Below are 21,138 nucleotides of genomic sequence, written 5' to 3'. Positions count from 1 at the left end.
TCCTGGACACGGGTGGACTCCTCCACCTGTGACTGCAGCCGCCGCAAGCCGGCCGTCACCCTCTTCGCTCGTCTCCGGGTCGGTGGTTGCATCGGATCTATGTGTGGGTGTGGTAACTCCAGGAACCCGGGATCCATCTGGGCGGCAGATGTTCGCTTGGGCTGGGCTGCCCTCCGACCGCCCGGCCCCTCTGCTGCTCCTACCTCCGCCTGCTGTACCGGGACGGCTGTGTTGTGCGCACCAGTGAGTGTACCCGACGCCTCATCACTAAAGTGCCCAACCGAGGTGAGTGTTTCTGCGATGGTGGAGGGTGTTGGTGACAGCAGTGGTGTTGTGTCGTGCTCTTCGTCCCACTCTGAGTCCATGGCACTTTGGGGTGGGGGTTCGTCTCCACCCATCCACTCTGTGTCACTGTCCGGTATTTCGTCTTCCTGGGTAGTGCTGTCCCGGGTAGGGGTGTCCTGGGTAGTGGTGTCCTGGCTCTGCTGTGACGGGGGCCTGTGGCTGCCCCTCTCGTCGCTGGGTGGCACACGCCTGCGTCGTCGCACCCGCACGTGACGGGGGCGTCGTCTCCCTGTTGCTCCAGGTCTCTCCGTCTCCCGTGGTCTCCAAGGGGCATCCTGCGGGCGTCGCATGCCGGAGGGTCCGGGTCTCTCCGTCTCCCATGGTGTGCGAGGGGCATCCTGCGGGCGTCGCATGCCGGAGGGTCCGGGTCCCTCCGTCTCCCGTGGCCTCCGAGAGGCATCATGCGGGCGTCGCATGCCGGAGGGTCCGGGTCTCTCCGTCTCCCGTAGCCTCCGAGGGGCATCCTGCGGGCGGTCTGCATCTGCGGGGATGGGTGCCTCGACGTTTGCTCCTGCGATACACAATGAAGCATGCATGGTTAGACACGCAGGCAGTGATCAGGTGATATGGGGGAGGGGGATATAGGGGAGGGGGGATATGGGGACGGGCTGTCGGTGGCTCACTTGCGAGTACGCCCCTGACCTCTGCATCAGCAACCTCCCGGTCCTCAGGTCCGCCAGCCAGTTCCAGGGCCCTTTCCTCGTGTTCGGTCAGTGGCCTCTCATCAGCGGGGCCTCCTCCAGTCCTCACATGCTCTCTGGTGTTGTGTGCGCATTTCTCCTGTGGCGGGGGGCGGGGGGGGGGAGGTGGCAGGGGTAAAAGGCAACAGTGTTAGACAGGTATATGAATGCACGCCATCGGTTGCGCGTGTATTGCAGAGGTTAAGGTTAGGGCTGGATTCACTTGGGGATATGGGGGATATGGGGGAGGGGGGATATGGGGGAGGGGGAATATGGGGGATATGGGGAGGGGGGATATGAGGGATATGGGGACGTGGGATATCGGGGAGCGGGGATATGGGGGAGGGGGAATATGGGGGAGGGGGGATATGGGGGATATGGGGGAGGGGGATATGGGGGAGGGGGGATATGGGGGATATGGGGAGGGGGATATGGGGGGATATGGGGGAGGGGGATATGGGGGATGTGGGGAGGGAGGATATGGGGGATATGTGGTAGGGGGGATATGGGGGATATGGGGGAGGGGCTATATGGGGGACATGGGGGAGGGGGGATATGGGGGAGGGGGGATATGGGGATATGGGGAGGGTGGATATGGGGGATATGGGGAGGGGGGATATGGGGGAGGGGGTATATGGGGATATGGGGGAGTGGGATATGGGGGATATGGGGGAGGGGGATATGGGGGATATGGGGGAGGGGGGATATGGGGGAGGGGGGATATGGGGGTTATGGGGAGGGGGGATATGGGGGATATGGGGGAGGGGGGATATGGGGGATATGGGGGAGGGGGGATATGGAGGAGGGGGGAGATGGGGATATGGGGGGGATATGGGGGAGCGAGGATATGGGGGATATCGGGGAGGGGGGATATGGGGGAGGGGGGTTATGGGGGAGGGGGGTTATGGGTGATATGGGGGAGTGGGATATGGATATCGGGCAGGGGGGTTGAGGCTCACCCTGCCTGCTCTGACAAGGTCGTTCACCTTCTTGTGGCACTGGGTGCCTGTCCGTGGTGTCAGGGCCGCAGCGGTGACGGCCTCTGCCACCTCCCTCCACAGACGCCGGCTGTGGCGTGGGGCAACTCTGCGGCCGTGCCCAGGATACAGGGCCTCCTTCCTCTGCTCCACTCCGTCCAGGAGCGCCTCCACATCCCGTGACTGGAACCTCGGGGCTGAGCGGCGGCCGGCCATCTGGTCGGGTGTTCCGGTTTGGTGGGGGGGAGCAGCGCGTCCTTATGAGCTGTCACGCCGTGCGGCGTGTATGATGCTGCACGGCGTGAACCACGTGAGCAAGCGCGGATCCCATCACGTCGCTGCTAGCCCATTTCGGGCCGGAGACTTCGCAACGGTTTTTGCGGCGTGACGCAAGTCGGATTTGCGCCGTTTTTTGCGCCGATCAGCGGAGAATTTCGTCCGTGATGTCTGACCATGGTATTTAAAAATGCAGAATTGTGAAGATATTCCCTTCTACATTCAAAATTGAATCAGCTGTAGTTTGAGGCAATATTCCTGCTGAGCTGTTCAGGTGTGCTGCAGCACAGTGGTCTGTAAAGGCCTTATTCTGTGATAAATAACATGTTGCAAAAACATTTTAAGAGATGGCACATAGTAAAAAAAAAAAGAGCTGCACACAATAACTAAACGTTAAAGAGAACATTGATTCAACATACAGCCCAAACCATTCATGCGATGGTAGGTGTTGAGTAAAACAATCATAGCCCCAGGCACCCTGCAAGTGTTGTGCCTCTTACATTGATGCAGGAAACAATTGCCTTCTGCTGTACTACAGCTACAGTTTTATCCTTATCTACGGAAATATATCCTGGCATAGGAGGCAGTCCAGAGATGGTTCACTAGGTTAATCCTGGGTATGGAGGAATTTTCTTATGAAGAGCTTGAGTAGGTTGGGCCTACTCATTGGAGTTTAGAAGAAGGAGAGGCGACCTTTTTGAGACATATAGGATTCTCAGGGGGCTTGACAGGGTAGTTGCTGAAAGGTTGTTCTTCTTGTGGGAGAATCTAGGACCAGAGGGTATAATCTCAGAGCAAGGGCTAACCCATTTAAGACAGAGATGATGAGGAATTCCTTCTCTCAGAGAGTAGTGAACCTGTGGAATTATTTATTGCAGAGAGTTGTAGAGGCTGAATTATTAAGTATGTTCAAGGCTGAGAGAGATAGATTTTTATCAGTCAGGAAATTAAGAGTTGTGAGGATAAGGGGATAAGGCGGGAAAGTGGAGTTGAGGATTATCATGTCAGATCAGTCATGATCTCATTGATTGGCGGAACAGACTCGAAGGACCAAAAGGCCTACTTCTGTTTCCATGACTTATGGTCTTATGGTTTATTTCTACAAATGTTTGTAATGTGGCCAGGCTAGACATTCAAGGCTCTATGCTTCATTGATAAATTAGAGTTGAAGAATCCGGCCAGTAATTTGGAATGTAACATGAGTATAATGTTTCAAGTCACATGGTCTAAACTTGAATATGAGGTGTGGGTATTTAAAGAATTGTATTAGCAATTGTTTGTACCTCCTTATTAGATGGCGCTTGAAATTTCTGTGTCAATTTTTGAAAGACATTAACATAAGCAGCAGCTCAGGAACAGTTAAACAGTTTGTAGGCATCAAGCAATGCTTCCAATTATCCTGTGGCACAAATGGACTCCATCACACGTATTGTGATTTGAGCTAAGTGATTAAATTTCAAAGGATGAGTTCATTTATTCCTTTCACGCATCCAGTCCCGCCAGCGCAAATGATATGTAAATATGCAACCAATGAACACTCAGAATAGGACACTACCAATAGGCAGTCAGGACACTCAGAGGTGGCATCACCACAAGGGGGCCTGACATAAACACTATAAAAGAGATGAGGCAGTCACACCCTGCCTCTTTCCACAGACAGACATCTAGAGAGTTAGACAGGGTTGATCAACAGCATCACACCCCAGCACGTGGCTTAGAGTAAGCTGGTGCAGTTAGACTGAGTTACTGCAGTTAGATTAGCAGAGACTCTAACTCATTTGAGAACTGTGTTAATAGTTCAATAAACATGTTCAACTCATTTCAGAGTCTGGGGCATCCTTTAGTTAAGACTGCATCAAGTAGCATCCTGTGTTATTCGAAGCCCACACCGAGGCACCCTCCATCTCCCCAAATGCTGCCTCCACTGCCCCCACACTCTTAGGGCCGACACCACCACTGGGCTCGCAGAGTACCTAGCTGGTGAGAACGGCAAAGGCGCCAACAACAAAGTCCTCAAACACGTACTCTTACATGATGCCACCTCCACTGTCCCCATACCGACCCTCCCCCAAGGCTCATTTCTTTACCATAGCAATGTTCACCGCCCAGTAATAATTCATCATGTTAGGCAATGCCAGCTCTTCCGCCTTGCCCCGTTCCAAAAAAGCCCGCTGCACCCGCACAAACAAATTCAAAAACAGCTTCTCCCCCGCTGTTACCAGACTCCTAAATGACCCTCTTATGGACTGACCTGATTAATACCACACCCCTGTATGCTTCACCTGATGCCGGAGTCTATGTATTTACATTGTGTACCTTGTGTTGCTCTATTATGTATTTTCTTTTTATTTTCTTTTATTTTCATGTACTAAATGATCTGTTGGAGCTGCTCGCTGAAAAATGCGTTTCACTGTACCTCGGTACGCATGACAATAAACAAATCCAACAAATCCAACCGGCGCCCTATATAACAGCCGACCCAATCCACAAACCCCTGCCCGAAACCGAACCGCCCCATCACTTCCAACGAATACCCCCACTCCATCTGATCAAAAGCTTTCTCTGTGTTCATCGTCACCACTATCTCCACCTTCTGCCACTCCAAAGGCATCATGATAACATTGAGTCGCCTCCACACATTCACCGACAACTGCCTCCTCCTCTTCACAAAACCGGTCTGATCCTCGCCTATCACCCCCGGCACACAGTCCTCAATTCTAGATGTCAATACCTTCGTCAACATCCTGACATCCACATTCAATAATGTTATCGAGCGGTACAACCCATACTGCTCTGGGTCCTTATCCTTCTTCAAAATTTGGGAGATGGAAGCCTGTGACAGTGTAAGGGGAGTTCCCACCGCTCCCTCGCTTCATTACACCGTCCTCACCGACAGTGGCCCAAACTTCTTATAAAACTCTACCGGGAAACCCATCCAGCCCTGGGGCCTTCCCTGCATTGGATCATCTCCAAACCATCCATCACCTCCTCAGCCCAATGGGGGCCCTCAGGCCCTGAACCAGCCCCTCCTCCACTTTGGAAAACTCCAATCCATCCAGGAACCGCGACATCTCCTCCTCCCTGGCCCAGGGGCTCCGGCTCATAGAGCCTCCTATAAAAGTTCTCAAACAACCGTATTCAATCCCTCTGGGTCCACACCACCTTATCCTTATCATCCCTTTTTAAAAATATTTTTATTAAGGCATTTAGAAATAAACATCAAATAAAACCACAACAAAGATTTTAAAAATAACAAACGTGAGAACACAGCATAACTCAATAAATAGCCAACAACCTGCAAACCCTTTTCCTTGTTAACCGTACTCCCCGCCCTCCCTCCCCCTGCTGACTTAACTGTCATGGAAGAAGTCAATGAACGATTTCCATCTCCAGGCGAACCCTTCCATCGACCCCCTTAAGGCAAATTTAATTTTTTCCACCCTAAGGAAATCCGCGATGTCGCTCACCCAAAGCCCCCCCCCCCGGTTTCGGAGGCTCCGTGTCCCTCCACCCCAAAAGGATCCGTCTCTGGGCTACCAGAGAGGCAAAGGCCAGAACGTCAGCTCCATCACCCCCTGGACTCCCAGATCTTCCGACACTCCAAACAATCCATTTTGGACTCGGGACCACCTTCACCCAGTACCTCCGACATCACGCCAGCGAACCCCCGCCAAAATCCCTGCAACTTGATTCGCGGGCTCCCCCGCACACCACCCACACCTATCCTCCACCCCCTCAAAGAACCTACTCATTCTAGCCACTGTCATATGCACCCTATGGACTACCTTAAATTGAATGAGACGCAATCTGGCACACAAAGAGGACCTATTCACCTTCCTCGAAGCTTCCTCCCATAACCCAGCCTTCAGATCCTCCTCCCACTTTTGTTTAACTACTCCCAATCCATCAATTCCTTATATATCTCTGACACTCTGCCCTCTCCAACCCCTCCTTTCGACAGCACTTTGTCTTGCAACCTCGGGTGTGGCAGATCAGGAAAGGATGACACCTGCTTCCTCTGGTAATTCTGCACCTGTAAGTATCGGAACCCCTTTCCACTGGGCAACTCATACTCCCCCACCAGTCGTTCCAAGCTCCGGAAGCTGCCCTCCATGAACAAATCTCCAAACTGCCCAATTCCTGCCCGCTGCTAACCCAGAAACCCCCCCGGAGCGAACCTGTGATTTCCACAGATCGGGGCCCAAACCGTGGCTCCCTCAAAGTTCAAGTGCTGTAGCCACTGTCCCCACACCCTCAGGGCCGCAGCTACTACTGGACTTGTGGAGTACCTGGCACATTACCCCCCCCCCCCCCCCCCCCCCCCTCCCCCATGCCTTCCTCCTGGCAAATCCCCCACTTTACTCCTGTTAACTAGCTCACCCAGCTAGCATGGTCTCCCTCAGCCTCTTCTGGCTCTCGTATCACTCCCAACTCCATCAACAACGAGGCCAACTGCTACTCGTGCTCCCCTACTGCCTCCTCCACATTTGGATGGCCAGGCCCTGGGACTCCAGCCTCTGCTCAACTTGCTCAACATTTGACCCTCGCCAAGTCTACCAGGGCCTCTTTCCTCTGCTGCAGGAAGTTATTGTTCAAGAACTCCACCAACTGCACCATCGATCACACCTCCACCATCTTTACCTGTGGCGCACCATGAAGACTCTCCTCCTCCAACAGTTCTTTCTTTCTTAGACCATAAGACATAGGAGCAGAATTAGACCACTCGGCCCATCGAGTCTGCTCCGCCATTCAATCATGGCTGATATTTTTCTCATCCCCATTCTCCTGCCTTCTCCCCATAACCCCTGATCCCCTTGCTGATCAAAAACCTATCTATCTCTATCTTAAATACACTCAGTGATTTGGCCTCCACAGCCTTCTGCAGTAAAGAGTTCCACAGATTCGCCACCCTCTGGCTGAAGAAATTCCTCCTCATCTGTTTTAAAGGATCATCCCTTTAGTTTGAGATGGTGTCCTCTGGTTCTAGTTTTTCCGTCAAGTGGAAACATCCTCTCCATGTTCACTCTATCCAGGCCACTCAGTATCCTGTAAGTTTCAATAAGGTCCCCTTTCATCCTTCTAAACTCCAACAAGTACAGACCCAGAGTCCTCAACCATTCCTCATACGACAAGTTTTTCATTCCAGGGATCATTCTTGTGAACCTCCTCTGGACCCTTTCCAAGGTCAGCACATCCTTCCTTAGATACGGGGCCCAAAACTGCTCACAGTACTCCAAATGGGGTCTGACCAGAGCCTTATACAGCCTCAGAAGTACATCCCTGGTCTTGTAATCTAGCCCTCTTGACATGAATGCTAACATTGTATTTGCTTTCTTAACTGCCGACTGAACCTACACATTAACCTTAAGAGAATCATGAACAAGGACACCCAAGTCCCTTTGTGCTTCTGATTTCCTAAGCATTTCCCCATTTATAAAATAGTTTATGCCTCCATTTCTCCTTCAAAAGTGCATAACCTCACACTTTTCCACATTGTATTCTATCTGCCACTTCTTACACCACACCTTGTCCGTGGATCCATGCACCAACCACACCAGAGGAGTATTATCTTCCCTGGGCAGTCCTGTACCTTTTCCCCTCAAATACTACATCCTTTGGGTGGGAAATACCGAAAACATCAACCTTGTGCGGGAGCCACCAAATGAGCAACCGCTCACTCCACGGCCGCCACCAGAAGCCTCAAACTATAACTTTAAATGGCGGGGACAGAAAAGTTAGTAATTCAGGTAATTGAAGTTTAATGGGTTGTGAAGAGCTTGAGTTGCCCAAGGTAACCAGCGCATTTAATATATATGCCTTAGATGTGTCTTGGGATGTTTTCCAATGTTAAAGTTGCAATATAAATGCAGGTTTTTGATTTAATAGCTACTGTTAAAAGTTAAACTAATCCCAGTTTGGGAAGCACAGGTAGTGTTGATTGGAAAATACGGAGGACCTCTGCAGTATTGGCTGTAGAGCTGAAATGCAAACTTAAATACTGCAGCACCATCACTAGCAGGAGGACGTAGTCACAATTTGACAATTTATATGAAATATTTGAATCGTCCCCAACAGAAAATATTACATTTGACATTTTAAGTAATCTATCATTCATAATTCTGCATTACAAGTTGCTTACAAATGAAAAGTAATTGTTGGTAATACAGGATATTAAACATTTCACTGATTGTTATTGTTGATAATTGATAAATAATTTATGAATACTCACCTTCACAAACTGCAACTGTGGCATTTGAAATCAGTGATAACTCACTGGCTTCATAAATTCAGTTTAAAAATACTGCAGTTAAGTAAATGTCATCCTTGGCTCTTCAGGATGAATGGATGATAATGTTTTTGCCTATTATTTCAGATGTATGACTTAAGTAATATAGTAGTGAATCAATGGCTGAGTAATGTGACAAATGTAAACACCCCTGTTTAAAGCAGAGGCTAATATCTTCATTTTGACTGAGGATTTGCTTTTTTCACATCATCGTCATACCTTGTCTCCATATTGGTTTCCTGTGGTTTCCTGTCCTTCAATATTTCTTAATTTAAAGTTCTATCATTGTGTTTATATCTCTTCCTAACCTCACCCTCCCTCTCTCTGTAAGCTCCTCCGCCCTACTCCACTCCACCAATTCTGTTCCACTGACTTTGTGTTCCTCTATTCAGCCCCACAGGGAGATCAATTGAGGGAGTCATCCCCATGGGTCTCATGAGGATTGTTACATCCCTCCTCCTGAAGGCTGAAGATCCCTCTGTTTCTGGGTGCAGTGGATGTCTCTTTCATGCTTTGTGCTCCCAACAGCAGTGGGGCTGGGACACGGGGTGTAGAACAAGCGGGGAAGTTGTTTTCGTGCCAACCGTCGAACGATTCCTGTCAGAGGTTCGTCTGGGCCATACTGTTGTCCGAAAGTATTCCATATTTCATGCAGAGTCTTCTAGCTCAGGCAGACCTGGACCCTGGTCCTTGGAGAGTTGTGTTCCCTGGCTAAGGGTGGTAGGCAAGAGTGACGAGGAACTGATTCATCGGGTCGACCTCTGGTGCAGGTTCCCTACCTTTGAGATGGTCCACATGTTTGCGTACAGTCCATTCTCTGGTTTTGACCGCAGAGGAGAGCGGTCCTGACTTCTCCACCGAGTTCCATCCCCCAAATTTCAGATATACATTGTGTCTATTGTCTTGAACCCTCTGTCCTGCTTCCGGTGGTCATGATACCTCTTCTGTAAGTCTCGTTTCTTCTCCACCTCCCCATTAAGATTGGGAAATAGCCAGGTTTGGAGCTGTCAACCCAAAGTAGCTCTGCTGGCGATACCCTGGCTGTAACATATGGCTTTGTCCAATAATTACATTTAAAAGGACAGCATAGTGGTGCTGTGGTTAGCACTGCTGCCTCATGGTGTCAAGAACTCAGGTTCGATCACAGCCCCAGGTCACTGTCCATGTGGAGTGTTGTGTGATTTCTCTTTACTCTGCTCTTTACTCTGGCTCAGTTCCAATTAGGGCAATCTGTGGATTTGCCTTCCTTCTATATTGTCTATGTCTGAATGCTTAGAGTCGGCAGGTATCGACTGATACCACCACAAGTTTCAACCGACTATTGATCAAAGAGCCAAACACCAGTTAGTTAGTTCAAGGTCAAGGGTACTTTATTTACATACAATCAATCATGCAACATAAACACTACTAGGTAACTACTCCTATTACTAAGACAACCTGTACTTAACTTCGGGCACCCGGTTTAGGTCAGGAAACAGTGGCCGCTGTTCAGGATCTCTTGGGTTCGAAGTGGTAACTGCTGCTCGGCTGGACTCGTCCTTCTGGCAGTGGGCGTTGAACTCAAACTTGCTTCTGGTGTTGCTGCAGTTGGCAATGGCCGTGGCCGGGGTACCAAGGCCAAAAGAGAACGAGCATATGGTGAACTCTTCCTTTATACTTGGGGGCTTTCGCGCTCTTTTGGGCAGTCCTTCGATTTGGGCCTTACTAATTGGGTGATCCCTGATCACTCCGTTTGATTCCTTAGCCAATAAGTGGGCGGGGATCTGGATGACTGGGCATGTCTCAGGCGGTCATTGATCCTGTTGTTTGCGTTTCCCTTGGACAGGGAGTGGCGCCGAAATGTCTGGGACTGTCCCGGTGCCTGGAGTACCAGTCCTTTGTGTTGGGGGAGATGGGCCATCACCTGCTAATCGGCCTGAATAACATGCTAATGGGACGGGATTTCAATACCGTCTGGACTTTGCTGACAGATATGCATTTCAGGCTCAGAACCTGCCTGACTCTTGGCTTGTCCATTTGACTCATCAGTCTTTGCCAGTTGCTTTGTGCTTAGTTGGAAGTGGCCATGTCAGATGGCTACAGGAGTTTGCACATTCTCCCCATGTCTGCGTGGGTCTTACCCCCACAACCCAAAGATCATAGAATCATGAAATCATAGAATCCCTACAGTGCAGAAGGAGGCCATTCAGCCCATCGAGGTTGCACCAACACTTGGAAAGAAGGGCGGCATGGTGGTACAGTGGTTAGTAGTGCTGCCTCACAGCTCCAGGGACTAGAATTAATTCTGGCCTCGGGAGACTGCCTGTGTGGAGTTTGCACTTCCTCCCCATGTCTGCGTTGGTTTACTTCGGGAGCTTCGGTTTCCTCCCACAGTCCAAAGATGTGCAGGTTAGGTGAATTGGACATTATCAATTGCCCCTTCATATTCAAAAGGTTAGGTTAGGTGGGTTAAGGGAATAGGGTGGGAGCCTGACCCTAGGTAGGGTATTCTTTCAGAGAGTTGGTGCAGACTCAATAGGCCGAATGGCCTCCTTCTGCACTGTAGTGATTCTATGAGCACCCTACCTAGGCCCACACCCCACCCAATCCCCGTAACCCCACCTAAACATTTAGATACTGAGGGACAATGCAAGGCTCCAACCAGAGTGCCAGAACCTTAGCGAGGAGGTTAGCATCAGTGTTTAAAAGTGAGATGGGTCGGTATGAACTGCACTCGGTTAGGTCCTTACCTTTCTTAAGGAACAAGGAAATAGAGGCCTGAGTAAGGGTTGGATGTAACGAACCCCCGTATAGGGAGTCATTAAACATATCTAATAATAAAGGTGCAAGCTGTTCTGAGATCTTCTTATAAAATTTGATTGGAAAGCTACCTGGGCCTGGTGCCTTGCCAGTCTGCATCAACCCAATACCTTTCAAAATCTCGTCGAGGCAAAATGGGGAGTTCGACTTACTATCCACCTCAACAGCTGGGATGGACAGACTGTCCAGAAAATCAGACATGACCAACTGGTCCGAGGGGGGGGCTCCGGTTCATACAGGCCGCTGTAATAGGACTCAGGAGAGGGGCGGGAACGAAGCTGCTGCCTGGATTAAGTATCTGGGGGGTTTCACGGGAGGCGGCTTGACATTTGAGCTGTGAGCCAGACGATAAGTGTGATCTTAAAAGCAAATTACTGCGGAAGCTGGAATCTGAAACAAAAACAGAAAATACTGCACAATCTCAGCAGGTCTGACAGTATCTGTGGAGAGAGAAGGGAGCTAATGTTTTGAGCAGCAATGACTCTTTGTCAAAGCTGGAGAGAACTGGAAATAGGTTCAGATTTATACTGTTGTGGGGGGGGCCATGGAGCAGTGAGGCTGGATAGAGGGTCAGTGATCGGTGGAGATTGACAAAGGTGTCATGGATAGAAAGACACAGGGAATGTAAATGGAGTGATTAAGGCTAAGAAGGATGCTGATAGTGGCACATAGACAGATTAGAATGGGTCAATGTGTTTAATGTGGTTAATGGGTTAATGTGTTAATAGAATGTGCTAATCTCTTTTTGAGCCCCTATCAGCACCCTTCTGATAGATGACTCGACAAAGGGAGACCAACAAACAACGTCAACAAACTAACACTAAAATCCACACCACGCCCCTCCAAAATGTTACGGTTTTGTTAACATTAAATGAAGCAAGATCAGACTCCAGGGAGGTGATCTTGGTGTAACCACTATCCGACAATGTGGCCTCCATGCACTGAATTGTAGTTCCATGAGCTTCACGGGCTTACTGGTGGTTTAAACAACTAAACGAATGGGGGACAAGGCCTCTTCAATTGATCTTTTAAGATCCACCAATAAGTTATGTTAGTGTTTATCGAGCTCAATTGCCAAAATTCAGGTGAGAGCTACGGCCATTAGTGGAGTGGATGAAGACCCGCTGACTCCACTATCTTACCTCCAGTAGATATCTGAGAAGCTTCAGAGTCAGTTGACGAGTATCGGACCAAATCTTTTCTGGCTCTACCTCCCTTGGGCATCTCCGAGATGAGAAAACTCTACCCAGCCAAATTTCAAATGTTTTGAGAAAATAAAGACCAATGGCACCAGGACAAAATGCTAAAAAGACCAGTATTCCAGCGGGAGTCACCTCATGTGCAGCTTCCCCTCACACCGCGCCACCAGAAGTCCTGGAAGACGCATTTGCCTATTTTTAGGCGGACATCTACTTCCGAACATTGGTGGAGGACTTTGTCTAGGTTATCTAGGTGTTCCTTCTCGGAGGATCCTGTAATCACATGTTGCCCTGGTAGACAGCCACCCAAGGAGCCCTTGACGAATGCTTTCCATAATCTGTTGCAAAATAGCACATGAGGACGATACTTCAAATGGGAGTTTTGTGTACTCATTCAATCCCCTGTGGGTATTAATGGTCACATATTTTATGAACGCCTTATCCAACTCCAGCTGGAAGTATTCATGGCTCATGTCCAGCTTTGAGAAAGAATGACCTCCAGCCAGCTTTGCGTGAAGGTCTTCCACGCGTGCCATGGCATGGGGTACCAGTCTAATATGGGAGGCCTCGTTGACCATCATTTTATAGTTACTGCACAAGCGCACGGTCTTGTCCGGCCTCAGCACCAGGATACTGGTGCCGCCTATTCTGCAAATTGGACAGGGTGAGCAATCCCCTAGTTCGCTAGCCTGTTCGGCTCATCATCCACCTTTGACAACAGGGTGTATGAGACTGGGAAGGCCCTGAAATACATGGGTTAGGCATCCGGGTCAATGTATATTTTAGCCATGACTCCCTAATCTTCCTTAGGCCTTCCTGGAAGACATCCGGGTATTTTCCCAGGATCTCACATTATCTGCCTCTACCAATTCTAAAGGTCTTTTGCCAATCTCGGCAGAGCTCCTGTAACCAGTTGCGGCTCAGAAGACTGGATCCAGTCCCTGCACCACTATCAGTGGCAGTCGAACTGATTGTTGTCCATGGGTAACCGGGACCATCATTGTCCCGTAAATTGTTAATAGTTCTCCAGTATATGTCTCTAGCTGTGCCTTTGTGTCCTTTAGGCCAAGGTGCTGCATCCCCAAACAAATTTTCTGGAATATCTGTTGTTCAATGACCGAGACAGCAGACCCTGTATCTATTTCCATATTCAACACTTGGAGGGTTATCCTAACTGGGGCTACGTTTGGTACCATAATGCCATAGTTGCATGCAATCATCCTCATCGGGCTGGGCGATATTTTTGCACTCAGTGCTGAATTTGGTTTTGCACTCAGTGCTGAATTTGGTGCATTTGAGTGTGATAGTGAGAGTTTGGTGACCGAGGGAGTTAGGTGAGGAGGGAGTAAGGCGCTCCTTTCATTTTGTTTCCGACATTTCCGCAAAGAGTGCGAAGAGAGCCAGGAGTTTACAGAAAGTGTAGCTGACTGGGAGCAGGGTCGGAGGGCGGAGATCTAGTTAGTCCACAGGGCAGCTATATTCTGTCAGGTAAGAGGGGATGGAGGCTAGGCCAGTTACATGCTCCTCCTGTAGGATGTGGGTGGTGAGGGATACCACCGGTGTCCCCACTGACTATACCTGCGGGAAGCACACCCAACTTCAGCTCCTCAAAGACCGTGTTAGGGAACTGGAGCTGAAGCTGGATGAACTTCGGATCATCCGGGAGGCAGAGGGGGTGATTGAGAAGAGTTACAAGGAGGTAACCACACCCAAGGTACAGGACAAGAATAGCTGGGTTACAGTCAGGGGGAAAAAAACAAACAGGCAGAAAGTGCAGGGATCCCTCGTGGCCGTTCCCCTTCAAAACAAGTATACCGTTTTGGATGCTGTTGGGGGGGATGACCTACCGGGGGAAGGCCCTAGCGGCCAGGTCTCTGGCACCGAGTCTGGCTCTGGGTCTCAGAAGGGAAGGGGGGAGAATAGAAAAGCAATAGTTGTAGGAGATTCAATGGTTAGGGGAATAGATAGGAGATTCTGTGGTCGCGAGCGAGACTCCCGGAAGGTATGTTGCCTCCCGGGTGCCAGGGCCAGGGATGTCTCGGATCGTGTCTTCAGGATCCTTAAGGGGGAGGGGGAGCAGCCAGAAGTCGTGGTGCACATTGGTACCAACGACATAGGTAGGAAAAGGGGTGTGGAGGTAATAAATAAGTTTAGGGAGTTAGGCTGGAAGTTGAAAGCCAGGACAGACAGAGTTGTCATCTCTGGTTTGTTGCCGGTGCCACGTGATAGCGAGGCTAGGAATAGGGAGAGAGTGCAGTTGAACACGTGGCTGCAGGAATGGTGTAGGAGGGAGGGCTTCAGGTATTTGGATAATTGGAGCGCATTCTAGGGAAGGTGGGACCTGTACAAGCAGGACGGGTTGCATCTGAACCAGAGGGGCACCAATATCCTGGGAGGGAGGTTTTCTAGTACTCTTCGGGAGGGTTTAAACTAATTTGGCAGGGGAATGGGAACCGGATTTGTAGTCCAGCAACTAAGGTAGCCGATATTCAGGACGCCAAAGCGTGTAATGAGGCAGTGGGGAAGGGAACACTGACAAAGGAGAGTACTTGCAGGCACGGAGAGGGGTTGAAGTGTGTATACTTCAACGCAAGAAGCATCAGGAATAAGGTGGGTGAACTTAAGGCATGGATCGGTACTTGGGACTACGATGTGGTGGCCATCACGGAAACTTGGATAGAAGAGGGGCAGAAATGGTTGTTGGAGGTCCCTGGTTATAGATGTTTCAATAAGATTAGGGAGGGTGGTAAAAGAGGTGGGGGGGTGGCATTATTAATTAGAGATAGTATAACAGCTGCAGAAAGGCAGTTTGAGGAGTATCAGCCTACTGAGGTAGTATGGGTTGAAGTCAGAAATAGGAAAGGAGCAGTCACCTTGTTAGGAGTTTTCTATAGGCCCCCCAATAGTAGCAGAGATGTGGAGGAACAGATTGGGAAACAGATTTTGGAAAGGTGCAGAAGTCATAGGGTAGTAGTCATGGGCGACTTTAACTTCCCAAATATTGAGTGGAAACTCTTTAGATCAAATAGTTTGGATGGGGTGGTGTTTGTGCAGTGTGTCCAGGAAGCTTTTCTAACGCAGTATGTAAATTGTCCGACCAGAGGAGGGGCAATATTGGATTTAGTACTGGGTAATGAGCCAGGGCAAGTGATAGATTTGTTAGTGGGGGAGCATTTTGGAGATAGTGACCACAATTCTGTGACTTTCACTTTAGTAATGGAGAGGGATAGGTACGTGCAACAGGGCAAGGTTTACAATTGGGGGAAGGGTAAATACGATGTTGTCAGACAAGAATTGAAGTGCATAAGTTGGGAACATAGGCTGGCAGGGAAGGACACAAGTGAAATGTGGAACTTGTTCAAGGAACAGGTGCTACGTGTCCTTGATATGTATGTCCCTGTCAGGCAGGGAAGAGATGGTCGAGTGAGGGAACCATGGTTGACAAGAGAGGTTGAATGTCTTGTTAAGAGGAAAAAGGTGACTTATGTAAGGCTGAGGAAACAAGGTTCAGACAGGGCATTGGAGGGATACAAGATAGCCAGGAGGGAACTGAAGAAAGGGATTAGGAGAGCTAAGAGAGGGCATGAACAATCTTTGGCGGGTAGGATCAAGGAAAACCCCAAGGCCTTTTACACATATGTGAGAAATATGAGAATGACTAGAGCGAGGGTAGGTCCAATCAAGGACAGTAGCGGGAGATTGTGTATTGAGTCTGAAGAGATAGGAGAGGTCTTGAACGAGTACTTTTCTTCTGTATTTACAAATAAGAGGGGCGATATTGTTGGAGAGGCCAGTGTGAAACAGATTGGTAAGCTCGAGGAAATACTTGTTAGGAAGGAAGATGTGTTGGGCATTTTGAAAAACTTGAGGATAGACAAGTCCCCCGGGCCTGACGGGATATATCCAAGGATTCTATGGGAAGCAAGAGATGAAATTGCAGAGCCGTTGGCAATGATCTTTCCGTCCTCACTGTCAACAGGGGTGGTACCAGGGGATTGGAGAGTGGCGAATGTCGTGCCCCTGTTCAAAAAAGGGACTAGGGATAACCCTGGGAATTACAGGCCAGTTAGTCTTACTTCGGTGGTAGGCAAAGTAATGGAAAGGGTACTGAAGGATAGGATTTCCGAGCATCTGGAAAGACACTGCTTGATTAGGGATAGTCAGCACGGATTTGGGAGGGGTAGGTCTTGCCTTACAAATCTTATTGAATTCTTTGAGGAGGTGACCAAGCATGTGGATGAAGGTAAAGCAGTGGATGTAGTGTACATGGATTTTAGTAAGGCATTTGATAAAGTTCCCCATGGTAGGCTTATGCAGAAAGTAAGGAGGCATGGGATAGTGGGAAATTTGGCCAGTTGGATAACGAACTGGCTAACCGATAGAAGTCAGAGAGTGGTGGTGGATGGCAAATATTCAGCCTGGATCCCAGTTACCAGTGGCGTACCGCAGGGATCAGTTCTGGGTCCTCTGCTGTTTGTGATTTTCATTAATGACTTGGATGAGGGAGTTGAAGGGTGGGTCAGTAAATTTGCAGACGATACGAAGATTGGTGGAGTTGTGGATAGTAAGGAGGGCTGTTGTCGGCTGCAAAGAGACATAGATAGGATGCAGAGCTGGGCTGAGAAGTGGCAGATGGAGTTTAACCCTGAAAAGTGTGAGGTTGTCCATTTTGGAAGGACAAATATGAATGCGGAATACAGGGTTAACGGTAGAGTTCTTGGCAATGTGGAGGAGCAGAGAGATCTTGGGGTCTATGTTCATACATCTTTGAAAGTTGCCACTCAAGTGGATAGAGCTGTGAAGAAGGCCTGTGGTGTGCTCGCGTTCATTAACAGAGGGATTGAATTTAAGAGCCGTGAGGTGATGATGCAGCTGTACAAAACTTTGGTAAGGCCACATTTGGAGTACTGTGTACAGTTCTGGTCGCCTCATTTTAGGAAGGATGTGGAAGCTTTGGAAAAGGTGCAAAGAAGATTTACCAGGATGTTGCCTGGAATGGAGAGTAGGTCTTACGAGGAAAGGTTGAGGGTGCTAGGCCTTTTCTCATTAGAACGGAGAAGGATGAGGGGCGACTTGATAGAGGTTTATAAGATGATCAGGGGAATAGATAGAGTAGACAGTCAGAGACTTTTTCCCCGGGTGGAACAAACCATTACAAGGGGACATAAATTTAAGGTGAAAGGTGGAAGATATAGGAGGGATATCAGAGGTAGGTTCTTTACCCAGAGAGTAGTGGGGGCATGGAATGCACTGCCTGTGGAAGTAGTTGAGTCGGAAACATTAGGGACCTTCAAGCAGCTATTGGATAGGTACATGGATGACGGTTAAATGATATAGTGTAGATTTATTTGTTCTCAAGGGCAGCACGGTAGCATTGTGGATAGCACAATTGCTTCACAGCTCCAGGGTCCCAGGTTCGATTCCGGCTTGGGTCACTGACTGTGCGGAGTCTGCACGTCCTCCCCGTGTCTGCGTGGGTTTCCTCCGGGTGCTCCGGTTTCCTCCCACAATCCAAAGATGTGCGGGTTAGGTGAATTGGCCAATGATAAATTGCCCTTAATGTCCAAATTGCCCTTGGTGTTGGGTGAAGGTGTTGAGTTTGGGTAGTGTGCTCTTTCCAAGAGCCGGTGCAGACTCAAAGGGCCGAATGGCCTCCTTCTGCACTGATAATCTATGATTAATCTAGGACAAAGGTTCGGCACAACATCGTGGGCCGAAGGGCCTGTTCTGTGCTGTATTTTCTATGTTCTATGTTCTATGTTCTATATGTAGAGCCCTGGCTCGGGTGGTTATGTCACGTGACCAGGGCGACGCGTTCACTGTCAATTCTGGTGCCCCCGGCCGCCACGATTGCTGCGAGCACAAATGCAGCACCGTTGTGAGCCTTCTTCCAGGAGCTCAGGGGAGATGTCTCATCGGGCTGCAGCGGTTCTTGGCCAATGGTCTGACCACGATGTTGCTCAGGTGGCAACTGGATCCCATAGGTCATGCTGTTAGGGAGTGTTACTCGCTGGAATGGAGGCGGCCAATGCTATTTGCATCAAAGTTCATAAAGCCCTGGAGTTCCAGGATTCCCTTTTCTGCATTTTCACGATGGTGGGATAATTGTATGGCCCTTTTTAAGTCCAAGGACAGTTCCACCAACAATTTCCATTGAGTCTCCATGTCATTAATGCCACACACTAGGTGGTCTCACAGTATCTCCGGGAGGGATGGGCCGTAGTCACAATGCTCAGCCAGCTTGCGAAGATGCATCAGGAATTCTGCGACCGATTTCCACTGAGGTTCGCCCGGCCATGTTGAACCACTAACTCTGCAAGATCACTGATGGTTTAAGGTCGTAATGGTGTGGGTCAAGCTAATAATAATAATCTTTATTAGTGTCACAAGTAGGCTTACATTAACATTGCAATGTGGATTGGCCATAGTATAATTGCTTCTTCCATCGGGCAGGAGATACAAATGACTGAGAACACGCACAAACAGACTCAAAAGCAGTTTCTTCCCCGCTGTTACCAGGCTCCTAAAAGACCCTCTTATGGGCTGACCTGATTAACATTACACCCTTGTATGCTTCATCCGATGCTGGTGTCATGTGTTTACATTGTTTATCTTGTGTTGCCCGATTATGTATTTTCTTTTCTTTTCTTTTCATGTACTTAATGATCTGTTGAGCTGCTCGCAGAAAAATACTTTTCACTGTACCTCGGTACACGTGACAATAAATAAAACAAACAAACAAATTGTCCCTTGGTGCTCAAAGGTTAGGTGGGATTATGCATTTACCGGGGAGTGGGCCTAGGTAGGGTGTTCTTTCAGAGGGTTGGTGCAGACTCGTTGGGCCGAATGGCCTCCTTCTACAGTGTAGGGATTCTATGATTCAGAACTCTGACGAAGAGACATATGAAATTGAAACATTAACTCTATTTTCTCTCTCCACAGATGCTGCCAGGCCTGCTGAGTTTATCCAACATTTTCTGTTTTTATTTCAGATTTCCAGCCTGCGCAGTATTTTGTTTTAAGCAAGTTAGAAAGCCGAGTTTAAGAGAAACTGCCTGACACTGGGGGCGGGATTCTCCACTCCTACGCCGAAGTGGCCGCGCCGTCGTGAACGCCGTTTGGTTCACGACAGCGCGGAACGGCCCCATTCCCGACCGATTCAGGCCCTGACAATGGGCCAGGATCGGGGCCGCGTCATCTACACGCGCCAGGCCTTGTCGCCCGCGTAAAAGCGGCGCCGCATAGATGACGCGGCCGGGGCCGCATAACGGGTGTGATCCGTGCATGCGTGGTTGTCGTCCTTTCTAAATCCGCCCCGCAAGTAGATGGGGGACGGATCTTGCGGGGCCGCGGAAGGAAGGAGATCCTCCTTCAGAGAGGACGGCCCGACGATCGGTGGGCACCGATCGCGGGCCACCCCACATTCCAGGTGAAGCCCGGTGCAGGAACCCCCCTCGCCCCCCACAGGCCCCCCCCCCCCAGCGTTCATGCACCGCCCACGACTGCAGCGACCAGGTGTGGACGGCGCCAGGGGGAACCTGCCGTTTTGGCCTGGCCGCTCGGCCCATCCGGGCCTCAGAATAGCGGGGATGCCGGAGAATCGCCATTTTGGGTGTCTCCGGCGATTCTCCGGCCTGAAGCCCGCGAAACTCGAACAGGCCGTTCCCGCCGCTTGGGAGAATCACGGGAGGGCGTCGGACCGGCATCCCCGGAAATTTTGGCGGCCCTGGCGATCCTCCCAACCGGTGTGGGAGTGGAGAATCGCGCCCTGGCAGTTAGTTGTCAATATATTGAAAGTGGTTGCCTGAATAGGTGTTAATTACCGTAGCAAGCTAACTTAGTAGGTGAAGTTTTGGTGTGAGTATCAGCCCCCTGTAAAAGCAGACACATTTTGCGACCTCCCGAGTGAGAGCACAGGGTGAAGACAATGAGGACTGAGTGAGGAATGATTGCTAACTTGCTAATTTGGTGCAAGTGGGAATTGGTGAGAGGGAGAGGGAGTTGCTGTTCATTATATTTATTTCCAGCCTCCAGTTAATAGCAATAATTAGATGAGGGGGTAGGTAATTGGTTGGTGACTTTGAAGATTTAATCCATCTAAAAGGGAAGAATAGTTGAATTCAGTACCGGGGAGATATAAATATTGCATTAAAGTTATTGCTTAACTAGTTAAACCGGTTAATTACAGGTAACAGTTGAGTGATACTTCTAAATTTGGTATTTAGTTAAATAAGACAAAATAAAGATGTCAGGTCAGGCGATGGGTTGCAGTTCTAGCATGTGGGGCCTAATGGTCACTAATGTGATCCACAGTCACATCTTCAGTAAGTATCTGCAGCTCTGGAAACTTTGGCTCAGAGTTTATGAGCCGGAATCTGAACTTCAGAGATTATGATGAATCAGGTAGGGGGAAATTTACTGGATACTTGAGGAAGCAATCAAACTCCATAGGCAGGAAGACAGGAAGGAAAAGATGTATTTGTGTCAACTGGCTGCTTCATAAAATTATGATATTATTTTTAAAATGGATAAAGGCTTTTTACCCTGACATGCGTGATGAGCCATGATTGACACTG

The sequence above is a fragment of the Scyliorhinus torazame genome, chromosome 9 (assembly GCF_047496885.1).
Source record: "Scyliorhinus torazame isolate Kashiwa2021f chromosome 9, sScyTor2.1, whole genome shotgun sequence".
NCBI lineage: Eukaryota > Metazoa > Chordata > Chondrichthyes > Carcharhiniformes > Scyliorhinidae > Scyliorhinus > Scyliorhinus torazame.
This window is presented reverse-complemented; position numbering follows the sequence as displayed.